General features: G+C 37.8%; 1 pseudogene; it reads right to left on the bottom strand.

The window, feature by feature from the left end:
• Positions 1–12,081: 12,081 nt before the first annotated feature.
• Positions 12,082–12,230, bottom strand: LOC113457759 (annotated as a pseudogene).
• Between the last annotated feature and the right edge of the window lie 3,587 nt (positions 12,231–15,817).

Here is a 15,817-nt window from a genome sequence, read left to right as displayed (position 1 = left end):
CAGAAACATGTCTCTCAGGGCATTGCTCTGTAGCCACGATCTGCTCCTACTCCGTGGGAATGTTCTGCCTCGCAATGGTCTGTTTGATCATTTCCCACTCTCCTGCAGGATACCTCATTGTGCTCTGAAAGAAATTCTGCATATCTTCAACATTAAGAAAAATTAAGTTGAGCAAGCCAGGAGAAGTAAGCCAGTAAGCAGTACTCCTCTGTGGCTTCTGCATCAATTCCTTCCTCCAGGTTCCTGCCCTGTTTGAGTTCCTGTCCCAGCTTTGTTCAGTGATAGACAGTGATGTGGAAGTGTCAGCCAAAACCACTCACCTCCCCAGCTTGCTCTGGCCATGGTGTTTCATCACGGCACGAGTAACTCACACCATGTGTGCTGTTATTTGCTTTTCAGTCTTCAGTTTGCTTGCTTTTTCCAGGTTCCCAGTTTCAAAGGAAAGAGAAAGAGTGACCTTTTCATGTACTAGTCAGATCTAGAACGCTGTGTGGTAGCATGGCTGGTATATGAAAGTCTATGGCATAGGGTAGTGGACTGGTCATGAGCAGAGAACCTATATTAATGTATTATATGTAAATAACTTTAATTTATATCACTTTAATTAGTACCTGCTGTCCTTTCGTTGCCCATCATCCTCCCAAGACACCCTACTCTACATAGCTATTTTGCCTTCTCTAACGCTTCATCACTGTGGTGAGCATCAATCTTTCTTGGCTTTGAATGGCCTTGACAGTTTTGAGATATGCACAATTAATATTAGCAGCAAGTCCATTAATCAGGATTTTTTTCTTGTATTCTTTTTATTCTGGTTGATAGAAAGATCAGAGAAGTAAACGGCCTTTCTCATAACATCCTGCCAAGTGTACATTTTGTCATCGTGACTGCCCACAGGAAAGTTGAGCTCAGTCTTCTGGCTAAGACATGGACATGTTCTTCCACTGGAGAGACTGCTTGTTTCTCCCCCTTTTAAACTGCACTCTCTGGAAGAAAGTCACGAAATTAATTTACACTCAAGAAATTAGAAGTTTCATGAATATGAGAGTTTTTCTGTGTGTAAGACTCACTAACAGTGAAGTGCCCTGTGCTGTATATAAGAAACACAGCCGATTGCTTCCAGGGATTCCTTAGCTCTGCTTCCTTTTCCCTAACTTTGTCACAATGCTTCCTCCTCTTCTCTATCCCTTTCTCTCATTAATTCGGGCTGCACTGGGAGGTGTCTCTCTGCCCATGTCCACAAAGGAGCTTTGGTGCTCTGCTGCCCAGGCTTCACTCCTTGGCTGTTCTGTACTAAATCCAAGCAAGTGTTTCAAACTTTCCCACAACAGTGTGGAAAAAACCTGTTTCTATTTCTGGTTGGTGTTCAGTGCTGGGCCTGCAACACCCTGTGAGCATTGTTTGTCCCTAGTGTTCTCTTGCTCTCTGATAAACAACGCGTTGTATTATAGTTTCTGCTGTTCTCTGCATCCACATGCCACCCAATGGGTTCACTGGGTGCTGCTGATGATTCCTTACCTTTTGAGTTCAGATGATTGTGAGTCCTGCTCATGTCGTTTGATTTAGATGTTGAACATGGGTTTTTAACTTGTTCTCCTGTCTTTAGCTCTGTCTCCATGTGCATCTGTACTTTCGTTTAGATCAGACATTGCAGGAAGAAAACCCAGATCTTCCACTCTCCTTCCAGACTCGTGTCTGAATGTCTCCCTCTCATTTGTGGTAATATCATTCACAAACTAAGCCACATACGCACAGAGACATGTACATTCATCCATATATCATCTTATAATATTGACAATGCATGTCAATATTATAAGAGATAAGACCACCAATCAAGCTCATATTTGCAGAGCAATTTTGGTTCATTCACAAGTTTGGCTTACTATTTCTATGTAAACATGTATCTGTAAACTAAATGCAAGATTAAATAGTTTGCAGTTTTAAAAAGCCAGTAATGTTACCGAAAACTACTTTCCATGTAAATTTGTTAAATCTAAGCATAAAATTCACAAAAATAAAATAACATGACTTCCCCCATGGCAGTCCAGTTCACTGTCTAAATGCTCAAATTATTTACATGATCAATATTTTAAATGTTTCTCTTTTAAACTAAACAAAATCCAATCAAATATAAACTATTATTTTTGAAGGCTGTGAATTGAATTTCTATGAGGTATACAGAGGAATTTAATCAATGATTATGGTTAGGGAGTTGGAAGTGCTATTGTTCCTTCATTTGCACTTTAAACAAATCCCTCTGTGAATGCTTTCTGAAAAGGTAATCACCCGCTAGATTTCACTAGACTTGCCTCTTTAGCTTAATTCAACTTTGAAAAGGAAACATTTATGTTTTCATTAAATCTATTCTACAATTTTATTCCATTGCTTTAAGGTTATTGTGAAAATGAACACAAAGTGCCCACACTAGTAATTATCTCAATCCTCTTTAAAGATGCAGCCCTAATTCAGTCATTAAGAAGGGAAGCCAAGCTTAGTCCGTGAACAGTTATTTATACTCGCACATCTCAATTGATTATACTGCAGATTTTTTGCAGGTCTTGTTTTATAAATTGAGTCTAGTCAAGCAAACATAACATTTGGTAATAGTCTTCATAGCAGCTGTCAGAATGACTTATTGTTTTTCCAGGCCCTACATTCCTTCAGAATTAATAATACCTTTGTGCCCTTTATAACACTTATTATTGATGCCACGAAGTTCTCTATATTTAATGAGTAGATGTTTCATTATAGTACATAGTTTTGATGACAGATAGAAAGTGTTCCTAATCTTTTCCTCTTTTCCTCTTGATTGAAGGACTGTAAATATGCAATTAGCGGTTGAAGTAGAAGAAGAGAATATCAGCTGTCAAAATTGCTGTGGGAAGATGCAGAATGCTTTAAGCTAAGAGCAACATGACAAAAGACAAAAGCATCCTTGCCAATGTGCCTCGAAGTAGCAAAATGTTTATACATTGATTTATTCCTTTTTCTTCAGCTGGCTGTAATCATTGTCTTCTTTGCAATAGGAATTAATGAAAAGACACATTTCTTTCTTGCAGTGCAAAGGTTATGCTCTTATACACACAGAGCTTTTGATTTCCATAGTTAATTGCTTTCTAGTATTTTTCAGTAATGAGGGGGGTCACTGACTTCTAAGAGCCAAGGAAAATAGAGAATAAATCTGGAAAGGTGGTGCATTTGAGAAGTGATATTAAATAGATTGCTAGGGATTCTTGCTAAGTACCATCTAGACTATTTAATACTCACCAATTTAATCTCAGAGGTGGTCCAAATGTGAAGAGATTTTGATATTTCAAATAACACTCTTCAATTTTCAGTACCTTTATTTTGGGCTCATGATTTTATGTAGATATAGTCTATTTTATGAGACTTGCATTTTTAGTAGGTTGCTAGACACAAAAAATTATGTAGCATCTTGGAGCAATAAGCAAATTTATGACCTAGTCATATAGGAAAATATTATAAATAATTCATTTCTAAATATTATTTAGTGAGGATTTTATTCTTTCATTTCATTTATGTAATATTTATACATAAATATGTATAAGATATATTAGTTGTCATACTATATTAAATATATTAATACAATTCTGAAAGCCTTCTATTGAGTAATATTTTCCATGTGTTTATTCTAAGTATGATATTTATAGGAAAAATATTTTTATGAAAACAGATTAAATGGTGAGAAAAAGATAAATGTATTTGGAATCTCAGAGTTGTTTTGATTTGTATTTCTCTGAAGACTAAGGATGTTGAACATTTCCTTAAGTGTATTTCAGCCAATTTAGATTCCTCTGTTGAGAGTTCTCTGTTTTTTTTTATTGGGTTATTTATTCTTTTGATGACCAATTTCTTGAATTCTTTGTATATTTTGGAGATCAAACCTCTGTCTGATGTGGGATTAGTGAAGATTTTTTTTCCCATTCTCTAGGCTTTTGTTTTGTCTTGTTGACTATGTCCTTTGCTTACAGAAGCTTTTCAGTTTCAGGATGTCCAATTTATTAATTGTTTCTCTCAGTGTCTGTGCTGCTGGGGTTATATTTAAGAAGTGGTCTTTTCTGCCAATGTGTTCAAGTGTACTTCCCACTTTCTCTTCTATGAGTTTCACTATTTTGAGGTCTTTGATCCATTTGGACTTGAGTTTTGTGCATGGTGATAGATGCGGGTCTATTTTTATTCTTATATATATTGATATCCAGTTATGCCAGCACCATTTGTTAAATATACTTTCTTTTTTCCATTTGATATTTTTTGCTTCTTTGTCAAAAATCAGGGGTTCAAAGGAGTGGATTAATATCTGGGTCTTCTATTTGGTTCCATTGGTCCTCCTATCTGTTTTTATGCCAATACCAGGCTGTTTTCAGTACTGTAGCTCTGTAGTAGAGTGTGAAGTCAGGGACTATGATGCCTCCAGAAGTTCTTTCATTGCACAGGATTGTTTTGGCTATCCTGGGTTTTTTGCTTTTCTATATGAAGAATAGTCAAGATCAAAACCACTGATGACAACTTATGCTGGAGAGGCTATGGGGAAAAGGGAACACTTCTGCATTGCTGGTGGGAATGCAAGCTGGTACAGCCATTTTGGATGTCTTTGTGGCGATTTCTCAGAAAGTTAGGAAACAACGTTCCTCAAGACCCAGTAATACCACTTTTGGGTATATATCCAAAGGATGCCACAAGGACATGTGCTCAACTATGTTCATAGCAGCTTTGCTTGTCATAGCCAGAACCTGGAAACAATCTAAATGCCCCTCAACTGAAAAATGGATAAGGAAAATGTGGTACATTTACACAATGGAGTACTACACAGCAGAAAAAAAATAACGACATCTTTAATTTGGAGGAAAATGAATGGAGCTAGAAAACATTATTTTGAGTGAGGTAACCCAGACACAGAAAGACAATTATCACATGTACTGACTCATAGGTAGTTTTTAAACATAAAGCAAAAAAAAAAAAGCCAGCCTACAAACCACAATCCCAGAGAACTTAGACAACGAGAACACTAAGAGAGACTTACATAGATCTAATCTACATGAAAAGTAGAAAAAAGACAAGATTTACTGAGTATATTTGGAGCATGGGGACCTTGTGGGAGGGCTGAAGGGGGAAGGGGAGAGACAGGGAGGGGAGCAGAGAAAAATGTAGAGCTCAATAAAAATCAATAGAAAAATCCAAAAAAAAAATTTAAAAAGATAAATTTATTTAACATGAGTTTTTGATAACACTGGAGACTGTACAGAAGTTATACTAAAATACAGGAAACCCCGAGGTTTTTTATTTACAAAAAAACACAGGTTTGATGAAGAGGAGAAAGTTGAGGGACACTGAGATAAGACAGCGTGCGAGTTGGTTGTAAACTGACCGAAGCTTAGCTAGACAGACTCTGCTCAGAGCAGCCATGTTTGGAGCAGGATGCATCTTGGGATGCAGGGCTGCCCTTCTCACAGGAGCGCTTTCTGACTGTTCAGGAGAAGGCTGTATGATCCTTCCTGACTTGCTACTTCTTAAATACTACCAGTAAACTATTAGTCTTAGAGATGTTTTAGTTTGAGCTTAGTATGCCCTAAACCCTATCAAGCGTTCACAGAGAACAAGCTTCGGTTTCCACGTACTTGGATTTAAAATGAAATTCCAATCGAGGAGTAAACTTTTTCATATTTCTTCTCTTAGTTTCACAGTTTCCTCATTAGTATGGAAGCATTGGATGGGCTTGAGGCTTATCTGTATGTGCTCTGGGTTAAGGATTCAGTTTTACTTTTGTTTACAAAATGAGCTGGACTTCAACATTTGCTAAACAACCCACTTTCCCCACAGAGATCTTGAAAGTGCTTGCTCTCCCCTTACTGCATTTCCATGCTACCCTTAAGTTGTGCTTTGGGCCTCTTCCATTCAGCAATGGCTGGCTTGTTCCTTTAGACATATTACATTATTTTCTTATCATAGATTTTAACAGGCTTTTGGCTACAACAGGGTATTTCATTTCAACTTATTTTTATGTTTACCTTTTTCTTAAACTTTGATGTATGTATGTACATTGATATTAAGCTCAAAATTAATATTTTTACAACCCCCCCCAAATCATTCTGAGAATGGGTTGAATTTGAGAATTAATTTTGTACAGTGGGACAGTATTTAATGTCTTTTAATTGCGCTATCATAATAAAGACACTAAAATGCTTACATAAATTATTGCCATGTTTTCTAGGCCACTAACAGGGCCTCAAACTTTCTGATTCTCAGTGTCCTTCAATGTTTAATCTTTGTTTCACTCCCTGAATTTCAGTTCTGCTTCCTCTTTGTGGAAGCGACACAAACGATTGCATTTTGAAGGTAAGCTGTATCTGGCCGCCTCACTTACGGCTCCTTCATTTGTAAGAGCTTCAAAAATAAAACAAGGAAGAAAGAGTAAAGAGTCAGGAGTTCCTGACTGAAAGGCAAAACCCAGCCTGCCGTTGATCAGGTTGAGGGCGAGAAAGGGGAACCTCCTGGGTCCCACTGCAATTAGCTGAAGAGTAAGATGTAGGTCCCACTTTGACTAAAGACTCCCTTTTCCCCAGTATGTCCCAAGTCTGTCTTCCTCATTTTAGAGTTACAGATTTGGTTTGTAGTTGTGCGGGTCGCTCATCTCATCAGCCCATCATAGTTTACCTTGCATCCTCTAACGTCTCTTGTAGACGGCGCCCACCCAGAATGCATGAGCCTATCATAGACCCGCCTCTGAATCCCCCGGACAGAACCCAAGATAGCAAAGGAGCTCTGTCTTTTGCCTGCATTAAAAATAAAACAAAACAGAACAAAAAAGCAAACACACACACACACACACACACACACACACACACACACACACACACAAACACAAATAAAAACAAAAGAAAAAAACAGAATTGCATCTTTTTCTGAAATTTCTTCCCTAAATGCCAGCCAAATAAATAAATGAACAGATAAGAGTGATTGTAGATGGGTTCTCAGAAGACAGGCTGACTAGGCATGTTCTCTCAGTCTTCCGATTGTTCTTCTATTGTTTCTAAGGAGAAACACAAACGTTTGCTCTCCCCTTGTTCCCCCTCTTCCTTCCATCATTGTAGCAGTTTTCCCGAAAGCACTGCCCAGGACAATGCTGAACACAGCCAGCATCCCGGGAGTGCAGGACAATGGTGAAAGTCCTCCAGGATCCATCCTGCATCCCACTCTTTTGTCTTGAAGGAAACGAGGCCTCCATTTCCAGTGTTGTTCTAGTTAAATAAAATATTCGGGAAGAAAACACTACATTTGCTGAATCAAATGATTCTTTTCTTGATGTATAATTTTCACCTTACTTTTATTACTTTAAAAAACTCTAAATTTTTCCTCTTGTTTTTTAGCGTTTCCTAATGATTAACGTTCTTGCATATTGGGAATATTCTGAGCTATACTACAATGCATTGCTTTTAAATACAGGTTTTGTTTCTCGTTGTGCTTTTAATTAGCATTTCCCTAATGACTACTAGTCCTGAGAATTTTTAATGTGCTTGTTAGTAATTCCTACATACATCATCTTGTGGAGATGGCTCATTTTACATTCTGGAGGCATATTACAGATCCATAGACCACAGTCTTTTCGTTTGCGTGTTTGTTTTTCTTTATAGTCCCTTAAAGAGCTAATATCTTAAATTTTGATGCAGTCCAGTTTATCAATATTTATCTGTAGCTTGCATGCTTTGTGTGAGGGTCTCATGTAAGAAATTCCAGCTGAACATAAACTCTAGGTTTTTCTCTTGTGCCTCCAACCTCAGAGATGAGAATTCAGTCCAGGGCTCTATACATGTTGCAAATGTTATACACTAATCTAGAGCTACAACCCCACTCCTACTGCCACTTACAGAAAATTTAGAGATTTTTGGCTTTTTAATTGATTATATGATTCATATTAAGGATGTTTCTTTGATGGGGGATCAGGGTCAAAGCCTATTGATTTATTTAAAAGCTCTTTAACAGTGTTTGTAGATCCCATTTTACAGATATTATACATACACTGTAAATTATCTCTACAAATTTTGTAGGTAGATACCATTACTATAATAAGTATATCATTGTTTTACTTAAATTTCCAGTTGGCTTTTGTTAGGCTAAGAAATGCAGTCAGTTATCATATCTTCCCAATTTTATAAGCACAGTGACGATAATTTAGTTTTTTATAAATTCCTAAAAATTCCCTTATAATCTCATATTGCCAATAAAAAAGTTTCAATTTTTTAATATTTTCTTTTCTTTTCACTAATGCCTCACTGAAGCTGGAAGTACCTTAGGTACGACATTGAGTAGAGATGACGAAAGTGGTAGTCTGGCTTTTTTGTGAATCCGTGGAGAAAATTCTGTGTATTAGCAAGGATGTGATATGAACTGACAAGTTTATAAATAGCTTTTAGGGGCTTCAAGAAATTCCCTCACATTTTTCAGTTCATTTTGAGAGTTTTCTAAACATGTATTTAACTTATCTGCTGAAGTAGTATATTTTCACTATATTAAAATTTTATGTTTCATTTATTGATTTTTCTAATAGTGAGCTAAGTTTACATTCCTGGATTAAGTTCATGTGATTATAATACATTGTAATTTATTATTTTGGCTGTAAAATTTTTACAGCTTTCTTACAAATATTTGCACATATAAAGTCTCTTGGGTGGTACGTTGGTGACATAACATTCAACAGAACTGCCTTCCAGAACTCTCCACAGAAGATGGGCTCAAGTACCTCCCACAGATGCCCACAATCTCCTTGACTCAGCTTCTTTCTCCCAGCATTCTATTCTGTTTACTCCTCCCACCTATGTTTTAACCTATGAGGGCCAAAGCAGTTTCTTTATTGCTTAACCAATGAAATCAACAGATTGATATATGACACTCCCACATCACTTTCCTTCTCTGTATTTCCATTTTGTACTGACAGGAAGGGAATCTACCTAAAAGTTCCTGGTTCATTCAGGGCTTTCTGTTTCTGTTTCATAGCACACACACAGAGCCTTTTGCTAGTTAATTAGTTCTGCTGTTGAGGCAGCCAGCTGCAAGAACTTCAGTCTTCTCTGGTGTCATTACTAGTGCAAAAAGCTGGCTATAGCCTTCTGGGCTCCAGCTTCTGCAGAGCTGTGCTTAGTCACGATTCAGAGGGACTTTACAGATCTTCAGAACCATTTTTGTGCATGGAAAATGTTCTTTCAACTTCTTACTTCTTCAGGTTTCAGGCTTCTTGATTGCCTGATTGTTGTGCATTCTAGCACAGTGCCAGACTCAGTTTGGGTTCCAGTTACCTCCATTGCAGAATGAAAATTGCCTCCAGGCAGTAGGGTCAACTTTGCTCTTCCCACTCTCTGGAGGGTCTCCATCCTGTTCTGCTTTGTTCACAGGCTGACCAGTTCTATGAGGAGGAAATGACCATAACATTTCACTTTTCGTGGCTCAAAGACAGAACTTGCTTCTTAAGCAGTATCATTGATTGGTTTGGGTTTTATTTTAAATTGCTAGGAGTTGTCTACAATAGCAACTTAGAAAATTATAGTTTTATCTATTCTGTGCTATATTTACCAAAGTTTTATTTATCTTATCTTGGTCCTAGTGTGTGTGTGTGTGTGTGTGTGTGTGTGTGTGTGTGTGTGTGTGTAATTTGCCAAATTTGAGAAGGCAGTATAATTTCTGCAGTTGAGGCTTAGCTAAACTTGTTTTGTAGCCCAGGCTGGCTTAGAATTTACAGTGGTTTTCTTGTCTCAGCTTTGTGAATCCTGTGATTACAGGAACAAACCACCTTTCTGTATCTTAAAAAGAACTTTTTTTTTATTTTAAAGAAGACATCCATATTAAGCTCCTGAATTGGGGGCTGGAGGGATGATGGCTCAGCAGTTAAGATCTCTTCTTCTCTTTGTACAGGACCAAATGACCAGAGTTTACTCTCCAGCATCCGCATTAGATGGCTCATAAACACCTGTACCTGCTGCCCCAGGGAATCTGAAAACCTCTTCTGATCTCCGTGGGTACCACCCACTTAAGCAACCCCTCCCCGCTACACAAAGATTATGTATTAAAGTATTTGGAGTAGTTAGGAAAATGAAATTAGAAATAACCATTGACATAAGTGAATAAAATAAAGAAATAAACAGAATAAAAGCATAGCCACAGAGGTGCTCAGCACTAACTTGATTGGCAGGGGGTACTGCGTGCTGGGTCTACGGTGTGTCTTTGGAACCCAGGGGTAGAAATACATGCATATATCATTTAAACTTTCCTTTTAAAATCATCTACTTCAATTTATTTACAACAGTTTTGTAGGAAGGTCTTAGATCACCAAACTTCTTCTTTGATAAATGAATTGATATATATATATATATATATAATTTGAACATATGCATAAATATATTTTTGATACAATTAGCATATATTAAACATATAATAATATATAATTTATATGAATACTAAAGATATATATATATATATGATATGTGTATTTATACCATCTGGGATTTTTGCTAGAGTCACTGACAGTTAATATCCCAGTTCTTCCCTGTGGCAGGCAAGCCTCCTGTTTGATGGGTTATGCAAAATTCAGGAGTACAAAAATGAGCCATTTCAAAAGTAATTGAAGGACTGTGTAGTCATGGCAATAATATATGAAGAAAGTACAACTTACAGCTTTTCCTTCAACTCATTCTTTCAGGTTTGTGTCTAGGTAATGAAGGGAGGGTATCAGAGTTGGCAATAGCATACTGGCTTAGCGGGCCCTGGGAAGTGACTCTGGAGCAGACCCGAGCTGAACAAGGGTAACAACAATAGGCACACCAAAATGAATGGGGGGAAAGCTTACAAGACTCAGTCCTGATCTGAAGACAACTAAGAAATTCTGAGAGTAAGAGAAATTAGTTGTCTTCCCCAGGGAGAAGCACAGCAGATTGTCAGTTCTTAAAACAATTACATAAGGTACGTAATACAAGCAGAACAAGTTATACTTAGGAATATATACATATACATACAGAAACATATATAATGTACGTGAACACACACATACACATTTGTACCTGTAATAACAACTCACAAAAAATGTCACTAGTTTAAACGAGATCAGAGAGAGGAACCTGGGAGACTTCTGAATGAGGAAAGTGAAGGAGGAAATGATATAATTACGTTATAAACTAAAAAAAAAAATAAAAAATAATGAAGTTAGCATAAACAAGAACACAACTGGCTGAAACCTGCAGCAATGAAGTGATCAGACTGTTGTGTGTGTTGGAAGAATTAAGGAAAAGACACCAGGTGGCCATGCACAGGAGGGAAGGAGACCACAAAAGAGCCTGTACTTTAACAGCTTTGCAGCAACACAGCTTCATTCCCAGATAGGCAATGAAAATATGAAATTTCATGCTTCCCCTTTTATTTGGATGAATGATATTTTTTAAAAGATTTTTTTTTTTGTCTCTGTGTTTTACCTGGATATGTCTATGCAGTCCTGGTGCCTGCAGTGGCCAGACATCAATGTTGGATCCTCTGAAACCAGAATTACGGGAGGAATTGTACTGCCTTGTAGGTGCTGGAAACAGAACCCCTGCGCCATATCTATAGGTCCTAAAGAGTAACGTTGTGAACAGAAGATCCTCACTTTCTGTTAGCAGCAATGCAGTGAAGACAGTTGGAAAGAGCTCCCAGAATCCTATGATGTTCAATCATGCTGAGATTTTTGTTTTCTTCTACCTACAAGGATTACTTTTTAATTGACCTGCTCCCTGGTGATGTCGCTCAAAACCCAAGCCAGGCTCTTGGCGCAGCCATGGTTGGTGCTATCCTTCCAACATCGTGCCTGTTTTCTCAGCACCTTCCTTAGCTGCAGCAATAGCCCGGGGAAAGGTTTCCTTCAGGCAGTAGGCTTCAAATGCAGCTGCATCCCCTTAGCCCACCTGTTGCGTTAGAGAAGCGGTGTTTGCAGACACACCGTCTTGCTATTGGTATAAATGTGAACATTGATATGGATCTCAGAACATGTGAGAGCACCATTAGCAACAAGTTATTGATACATTATTCTTTGTTTTTCATTTTGGTTTTACGCAGGGAAGAGAATTAACACAGTCCCCACTAGCACAAAGGTTTCCTAAACTTGAGAAAATCGTAGGAGTCAGCACATTGGGGTGCAATACATAAGACTCACCATGGCAAAACCACCTCATGATCATGCTGTCTCCCCACCAGTTAAGCATAGACATGCATTCTTTAAGCAGTTTCTCCTTGTCACAGGGGCATCAACTGAGAAGGCATCAAGGAGGAGGAACTGGGTCATCCATGGCTTCCTATGGCTCCTATTATACACTGGCAGTGTGTTCTCACTCAGCCTCAAAGTTCCTGGGATTCTCACTGTGCATGATTATAGTGGATTCCAACTCATAGAATACAACATTGTTCCAGCTTCCCTCCATCTCTGGCTATGATGGACACATTTTTTCCTATACACCCAGTGAAGTCATGCATGGTTATTAAGAGTTTGTGGCTTCAATGGCTGTGTATTGCCCAGAAGATGACAGGTTTTCAACCCTATTCCCTCTCTTATGGCTCTTACAATATTTCAGCCAATATCAGGTAGGGATTCTCTCCTATGGTATAAGTCTCAAACCCAATTAGAAAGCAAACTGGTTAGCTCCGAATAATGATTAAAATAAGAATATCCACCATAGGCTCATAGGTATAAATCACCAGAGAGTGGCACTATTAGGACGTATGGCCTTGTTGTAGTAGTGTGTGGCCTTGTTGGAGGAAGTGTGTCACTGGGGGAGTGCTTTGAGGTTTCAAATGCTCAAGCCAGGCCCAGCATCCCTCTCCCTGCTGCCTGTCTATCCCATATAGATATGGTACAATATTGTACCATATCTGCCTCTGCACTGCATGCTTCCACCATGACAACAATGGACTAAACCTCTGAACCTGTAAGCCAGCCCTAATTACATATTCTTCTTTATAAGAGTTACCCTGGTTATGGTGTCTATTCAGAGCAACTACGATACGTCATTAGCAATTGCTGACACTACTCAACAAGTGGGTACATTTCTTCTGGCAGGCTGGTGTTATAGTTCGCAGGGATCACAGCAGAGTAAGATAATTGATGTCTTTTCTTCCCTAAATGCCCAGATAGTATTGGCAACAACAAACTAGCTGGGAGGAGGCTTTTAGCCCCACTTGAACTATTTTGATCTGTCACACAACTAAGATAAATCATGTCTTCAATTCTCGGGACTTATCAACAAGTTCTTTGTGACAGTAAAAAGGAATGGTACTGGAGTCTTGTTGTGTAACTTGAACTTCAAGAGAAGCCTTCTCCCCTCTGTGTTCAGTTTACTTACAGGACAGCAGAGTTTTTGTTTTCTGTTTTGTATTGTTTGGTTTGCTTGTTTGTTTGCTTGTTTTGTGAGACAGGTGTTCTCTTTCTAACAGCCCTGACTGAACTGGAGCTCTTTTTGTAGACCTGGCTGGCCACGAACTCATGGCGATCCACTTGTCTCTGCCACCCAAGTACTGGGATAAGAGGCATGTGCCACTATGTCCAGCAATTGTTGGTTTTCATCCAGCTTTTTAATACCTCTTGTGGTGGTGGACTTTCTCCTCGGTCCCTCACCCTCTCTCCCTGTATCTCCTCCCTATGTGTAAACTTTCCACCTCTGGTATTCCTCCTTTGCTTTCTTATTATTTATTACCTAGTATTTACTTTCCCATAATGCATATCCCTTCCAATGCCCTCTTCCTAGGTATCCAGCATCTACACAGACATTAAGTTAAAAACACAGAATTAGAGATTTCTAACTAAGATCCACACATGAGAGTTGTTTGATTTCTTTGCCTGATCCAGATCACTCAGTGTATTTCTCATTGGTTTAGTGGGAAATTTATAATTTCATTTTTGTTTACAGCGGAATAAAATTCCATTGTGTATATGTACCATATTTCATTATCCATTAATCAGTTAAATGGTATCCAGGCTGCCTCCATTTTTCTAGTTGTTATGACTAGAGACTAGAGCAGAAACGTTTGTGAACAAGTATCTCAGCAGTGGAGTATAAAGTCCTTTGTGGGTGCCCAGGAATGGAATTGCTGGGTCATGTGTTATTTCCATTTGAGAAACACGTACAGTAATTTCTATAGTAGTTGTACCAGCTTCTACTCTTACAATCAGATACCTCTTTCTCCACATCGTCGCTAACATTTGTTTCTTTCTATGGTATCTCAGAATTTTCATTATTAGTATTTAATTTTTGTTATCACATTTTAAAAATTGTTTTACTTGCATATGAGTGTGTGTGTGTGTGTATAGGCTCACACATGCCATGGTATGTATGTAGAGGTCAGAGGAAACTCATAGGAGTGGATTCGTTCCTTCCATCATGTGGGTTCTGAGGATTGAACCTGTACTGCTGGAATTTGCAACAGGCACGGTCACCTTTTGAGCCATCTTCCTGATGGCTGAAATTATATAGTCTGAGTGCTGAAATTATAGAGATGTGTAAAATGTCTGTTTATTTTTTTCTCTTGGTTTTTGACATTATATCATGATTACATAATTTCTCTCTTCCTTTTCTTCTCTTTAAAGTCCCCATATATCCCTCCTGCTCTCTTTCTATTTTATTTTTACATTAATTATGTTACATGCATATATACTATTATATACATATATATAAGAAATATAACCTTCTCAGTCTATCATTTATAAGCTTGGAGAATCTAAACTTTTTTTACTTTCTGTTTAAGATGGTAACGACATGTGCTTTCTTTCTTTTAGAGTGCTCTTCATTATTCACTAATGAAAACTAGATTCTACGTTTAAATCCTGATTTTCATATTTAATGGTACAATTTGAGTATCTGTCCTCAAAACTGCTAAGGATTATATCAGGATTATCTCAGATACTTCCACTAGTGAATAAAACTACACGATGTTTGAGTTGCCTATGATTAAAGGTTTCTTTTTAAGAACATGCACCCATGTTTGATTTCTAGATCTTATGATACTTATGTCTAAAATCTGAGAGCCTCCAACTGTGCATATTCTTAACTTTCTTGCTCTTCTGACTGGATATTGCTGTTGTCTTCCTCTGCCACCAGCTTTTATAAGGAATGGTATTAAACAATCATCTTAAAGACCTTCCTACAGGCATTTTCGTTGCTCAATTCAGCTTCTATTTCCCAAACTTGTCTGCTGTCTAGAGAAGTAAATCAATCCGGCTTTCTTAGTTTTTTATTTTCAAAAATACCCTATACAGATCTTTTTCAGTTAAGTTTCCTTCCAATCTTTGTTCTCTAGAGGAATCTGGGAAGTTAGCAGCAAAAGATCATATTTGCATAGACTGGAAGCATGTGCATCTGTGTCTAACACTGACTGAAGTGTTGACAGTTGCTGGTAGATGCAGTTATATTAAATGTAGTCAGGTACTGACATGTTTTGAGTGATAGAAGATCCAGCCATATTTAATAAAAATTTAACTTTTAAAAAGTCAAGGTTTCTCAAATATGATGAAGGCTTAAAAGTAGATGTTTATGAGAGACACTATTAGAATTGACTGTCAGGTGAATAGGAAGGAAAACATAAATGGTGACCACTAGAGAGTAAGAATATAGAAAGAACATTCCTCTTGCAAAATCGGACAGGCATGGAACAGCGGTGTTCTTAGATTACACTTTAAAGTGATCTTAATCAAGAGTTTTAATTGAGATATAGGAGTCGGAACTCTATTTAGCTATATATAGACAAGAACTTCTACACATGCAATCACATACCCAGATGTGTTTGTATCAAGAAAGACAGA

Source organism: Microtus ochrogaster, linkage group LG5 (assembly GCF_000317375.1).
Source record: "Microtus ochrogaster isolate Prairie Vole_2 linkage group LG5, MicOch1.0, whole genome shotgun sequence".
Lineage (NCBI taxonomy): Eukaryota > Metazoa > Chordata > Mammalia > Rodentia > Cricetidae > Microtus > Microtus ochrogaster.
This window is presented reverse-complemented; position numbering and strand designations above follow the sequence as displayed.